The sequence below is a fragment of the Marmota marmota genome, unplaced genomic scaffold, assembly GCF_001458135.2.
Source record: "Marmota marmota marmota unplaced genomic scaffold, marMar, whole genome shotgun sequence".
NCBI lineage: Eukaryota > Metazoa > Chordata > Mammalia > Rodentia > Sciuridae > Marmota > Marmota marmota.
In genome coordinates, this window is record NW_025999932.1 from 5,117,385 (window position 1) to 5,123,099 (window position 5,715).

A 5,715-nucleotide genomic window follows, 5' to 3' on the forward strand; every position below is an offset into this window, starting at 1 on the left:
TGTTTGATTGCTGAGTTACTGTTTACTCCTATAAATTTATTTGATGCTTGGGAGGAAAGGTATTAGAAGGGAAGGGAAGAAGTCACTAAAGAGAATGACAGTAAGCAGGTAGAATTCAAGGAAGGGGGAATAAGAAAATTGAAAAGAAATGAAAAGACAAAAGAGAAAAAAATAGAAAAGAAAAAAATTTAAAAAAATAAAAATAAAAAAATTAAAATTAAAATTAAAAAAAATTTAAAAAAATTTAAAAAACAACAACAAAAATTGAAAATGAAAAAAAACCAAATTAGAAAAAAATAATAAATGCAGTCTTAGAGTTTGATTAACTTGTCTTCTAGTAGGTGCAGCTGTGCTCACTGGGCCAAGCTTCTCCTCTCAATACGCGGGAACCAATCACTGTGCCGCAGCTCCTCCTCCCAGACTGGGCGGGTCTCCAATCCTGAGTGCCTAGGGCCTTCTCTTGTGTCTAGTCACTTCCCCACTTTTCCTCAAGCCAGGCCCTGCTCACCAGTGACGTTCACCACAATACTGGCTACATGCCAGGTCTGCTGCTCCCGGGAGCCCTGTTTTCATGAACGCCTGGGCACACTCTCTCTGTTTGCCTCCCTCAGACCCTAAGTTTGTAGAGCTTGGGGCTGAGAACCCTCAGTGAATTTTGCTAGCCCTCCGGTAGCCACCCCCCCGGTAGCTGGTGCAAGAGACCTCAGTTGTCAGCACTGGAGGGAGCGGTAGCCAGGAGTTTCACGCCGCGGGTCCTGCGCCACTCCTGATTCCCTTGGTCTGGCTATCACGCTCACGGGAGAGCTGGGAGGGGCCCTTAAGGTTTCCCCGCTGTGTGGAGAGGGAAGGCTAGGGGATTACTCACCTGTCGCCGCTGGTTTCAATGGAGTTATCTCCTCCGCTGCATTCTGGTGACGTCAGTTCTCTGCCATGGTGGTATCCCATGCAAATGGCGACAGTTCGTTCCCTTTGCTGGGTGACCAATGCAACGGGTGGGTCCTGACTGTCTCTCCCAAGCCCCGTTTCAATCCTGTGGCCACTGCCTATGAAGGCTCGGTTGGCATTAACCTCCGTAGGATCAGAAGGTCCGACCAGTTGTTTCAGCGGGATCGTTTAGTGCTGAGTCACAGCAGTTTGTCTGCGAGAAGCAGGCAAACGGGAGCTTGAATTCAGCCGATCCAGGCTCGGTGTGTGTTCTGAGAAGCCCAGACTGTTCGCCCCAGATCCACGTCAGCTCAGCATTGCCTAGTGATCCTGAGCAAACAGCATTTAGATGGTTTACAACTCCCTATGCCTGCGCAGCTGAAGAGGTCAGAGACTTGATCTCTCCGTGCCCGCCGCCATGTTGGATCTCCTTCAAGGGTTTTCTTGACCAATCCCTTGGGACGCAATGTCCGCTCGCTGTCCCTGAGTCACCCTGCCAATCAGCACCTGCCACGTCCCCTACGCAACCTTTCTTAAGCCCAAGCTTGCAAGCTAAAGCCCTCTGCCCTCATCCTCTCTCCTCTCTGCCCTCTTCCTCTTATTTCTGCCCTCTTCCTCTTCTTTCTCTCCTCTCTCTGCTCTTTCTCTCTGCCCTCCTCCTCTCCTCTCTCTGCTCTCTGCCTCTCCTTTGGGCAGCCCCCTATAAAATCTCTTGGTGGAATCTCTGTCTCGGGTGAGCCACTGGCCTTTCAGGCATCAGCACCTGCACAAAACTTTCCGGCTACCCACCCTAGCAGAATTCACAGGCGCAGCTCCCACCCAGGACACCTGGCAGCTACCCACATGCAGGATCTCCATCCGCCACTCCTGTGTGGACTCCCATCAACCAACCTGAGGCTCCCCTGTTCGCCGCCATCTTGGGACTCTGCAGCAATGGAGATAGTCCCCTACTCACCTCAGCCTGCTTGCACCTGTGAACTTCACACAGATTCTGAAGACAGCCATAGCCACATGCTGCATGCCACAGACCCCGTCTCTGAACTCATCATCCAACGCCATCACCTGGCTCCCCCCACCCAACCTGAAACCCCATCACTGAAAGCAACTGCCTCCATCTTGGGTCACCTTCATTGCTATCTTTAGTGGGGGCAACTCCCAGTTTGGAACTCCAGCTGGCCAGGTACTTAGTTTCTAACTCCCTCCTCTCCCCAGCAGCCACTAACCCAGTGACTGTTCAACAAAAAAACAGCTCTCAGGGGAGCAGGAGCAGAGCATACCCAAAGCACCACATGCAAGTGTCCCAGAGAGAAAGGTCCCTTATTACTTATTAGGAAGCAGTAAGGGAGAGGATGAGAGGGTGGTACAGTTTACAGACTAACAGAGACCAGGAACTGGGGGGTCTTCAGGCGAGATAAGAGATAAGACCAGGTGTTCACATCACAGGAGCAGGCCCAAAAAGAGATCCCTGAGGTGTAGTCTCCCTTCAGGGACTGACAGGTGTCATACCCCACTTCCAGGTGCCCTCAGCCCAGGAACAACCCTCCCTCCCTGGTTACCTTCACCGTCCTGAGGGCAGAGATACCAGGTAACAAGAGACGACTCCATCTATTGGATGGGAAGGGAAGCAGGAAAGATACAGATCTCCAACCAAAACAATTCTTGTATTTATTTATTATTTATTTTTTATTTATTTATTTTTTATTTTTTATTTTTTTCCCTTTCTATTCTGCTGCCCTCACACCCCTAACATATGTGAAACCAAGTATTTTGCATGAATTTGAATGTTGAGGTCTGAGACAACTGAATAGTATATTATGGTTGTGTTGTATTTTTTTTTCTCCAATTTTTACTATTTTAACATTTAAAAATTTTTTCTTAATATACATGTGTGTTTGTTTTATGTGCTCTACTGTCTTTCCTCATACTTGTCTACCCAAAATTACTTCCTCTCTATTCTCCTGCTACTAAGCTTCATTAGATTTCTCTCTCACACTTCCTAAGGTATAACTCGATATGCTTACCTTCTACCTCCTCAGCATATCTTCCTACACCTCACCCCTGTTATTTGTAAATCATCAGAAACTGTAAACCCTTTTATAATCTACTGATTATATTGTAGATAATAATTGGATTCATCAATTCTGCACGTCGTGACCAAACTGTAAATGTCTATTAGCAACTATTTGTTTTTAACTTGTATATTTTTATATTAGGAACTGTTAACATTGTCCTACCCTTCAAAGGCTAGGTATTGGAACCCTACAGGGACACTATAAGCCTATAGGGTAAAAACAGTAATGCCTCATATCCACAGTGCTACAAGAGAAGAAAGTGCCCCAAACATATCAAGATACCACATTATTAGAAAACATGGCCAGCACAGCAGAAGAAAATACAGAAAAGGAGTTCAGGATGTACATGATTAAAATGGTCTGTGAACTAAAGGATGACATAAGAGAGCCAATAACGGCAGCAAAAGGGCATTGAAAGCATCACCAACAGATTAGACCACTTGGAAGACAGGACCTCAGATAATGAAGACAAAATGTATAATCCTAAAAAGAATGTAGACCACACAGTGAAAATTGTAAGAAACTATGAGCAGAACATTCAAGAAATATGGGATAGCATAAAAAGACCAAATTTAAGAGTTATTGGGATAGAGGAGGCATAGAGTTCCAAACCAAAGGAATGAACAATCTATTCAATGAAATAATATCAGAAAATTTTCCAAACATGAAGAATAAATTGGAAAACCAAATACAAAAGGCTTAGAGGATGCCAAATGTACAAAATCACAAAGATCCACACCAACTCACTTTATAATGAAAATGCTTAGCATACAGAATAAGGAGAGAATATTAAAACCTACGAGAGAAAGGAATTAGATTACATATGGGGGAAACCAACTAGGTTATGTGCAGATTTTTCAACCCAGACCCTGAAAGCTAGAAGATCCTGGAACAACATATATCAAGTTTTGAAAGAAAATGGATGCCACCAAGAATCTTGTATCCATCAAAATTAAACTTTATATTTGATGATGAAATAAAAACCTTCTTAACCAAAGTTAAAAGAATTTACAGCTAGAAAACCTGCACTACTTTTCTAATATCCTTAGAAAAATATTCTATGAAGAGGAAATGAAAAATAACAATGAAAATCAGCACAGGGAGTTTTCACTCTAAAGGAAAAACCAACCAAAGGAGAAAACAAATCAACTTAAATAACAAAAATAATCAAAAATGGCTGGGAATACAAATCAAGTCTCAATAATAACCCTGAATATTGATGGCCTAAACTCACCAATCCAAAGACATAGGCTAGCAGATTGGACGAAAAAAAAAAAAAAAAAAGAAAGGACCCAACAATATGCTGCCTCCAGGAGACTCATCTATAATCTACAGGACATACACAAACTGAAGGTGAAAGGTTTGGAAAAATCATACCATTCACATGGAGTGTGGAAGCAAGCATGGGTTTCTTTCCTTGTATCACATAAAATAGACTTTAAGCTAAAGTTAATCAAAAGGGATAAAGAAGGACACTATATTCTGCTCAAGGGAACCATACACCAACAAGACATAACAATTATAAATATGTATGCCCCAAACAATGAAGCATCTATGTTCATCAAACAAACTCTTCTCAAGTTCAAGAGTCAAACTGACCACAACACAATTATTCTGGGTGACACACCTCTTTCACCACTGGATTGACTTTCCAAACAAAAGCTAAACAAAGAAACTATAGAACTCAATAATACAATCAATAACTTAGATTTAACTGATGTATATAGAATATTTCATTCTTCAATGAGCAAATACACTTTCTTCTCAGCAGTGCATGGATCCTTCTCTAAAATAGACCATATATTACTCCACAAAGCAACTCTTCATAAATACAAAAAAGTAGAGATACTACCCTGCATTCTATCAGATCATAAAGGAATGAAATTAGAAATCAATGATAAAATTAAAAAAAAAAACTACTCCCACACCTGGAGACTAAATAATAAGCTATTGATACAACATATCAAAATCTCTGAGACACTATGAAGGCAGTTCTAAGAGGAAAGTTGACTGCATGGAATTCATCCTTAAAAGAAGAAAAACTCAACAAATAAATGTACTAACATTACATCTCAAAGCCCTAGAAAAAGAAGAACAAATCAATACCCAAAACAGTGGAAGACAGGAAATAATTAAAATCAGTTGAAATTAATAAAATTGAAACAAAAGAAACAATTGAAAAAATTGACAAAGCAAAAAGTTGTTTCTTTGAAAAAAAAATTAAAAATTGACAAACCCTTAGCCATGTTAACAAAGAGAAGGAGAAAGAAAACTCAAATTACTAACATACATGATTCTTTTAAAAAAAAAAAAAAAAAGAAATATCACAACAGACACTACAGAAATACGAAGATAATTAGAAATTATTTTGAAAACTTGTACTCCAATAAAATAGAAAATATTGAAGGTATCAACAAATTTCTAGAGTCATATTATTTCCCAGGATCAATTTCAAGCAATGAAATAAAAGATGCCATCAGAAGCCTACCAACCAAGAAAAGCCCAGGACCATATGGATACACAACTGAGTTTATAAGAACTATAAAGAAGAACTAGTACCTGTACTCTTCAAATTATTTTGTGAAATAGAAAAAGAGACAGCACTTCCAAACTCTTTTTATGAGGCCCAATATCATCCTGATTCCAAAACCAGGTAAAGACATTTCAGAGAAAGAAAACTTCAAACCAGTATCTTTAGTGAACATAATGAAAAAATTCT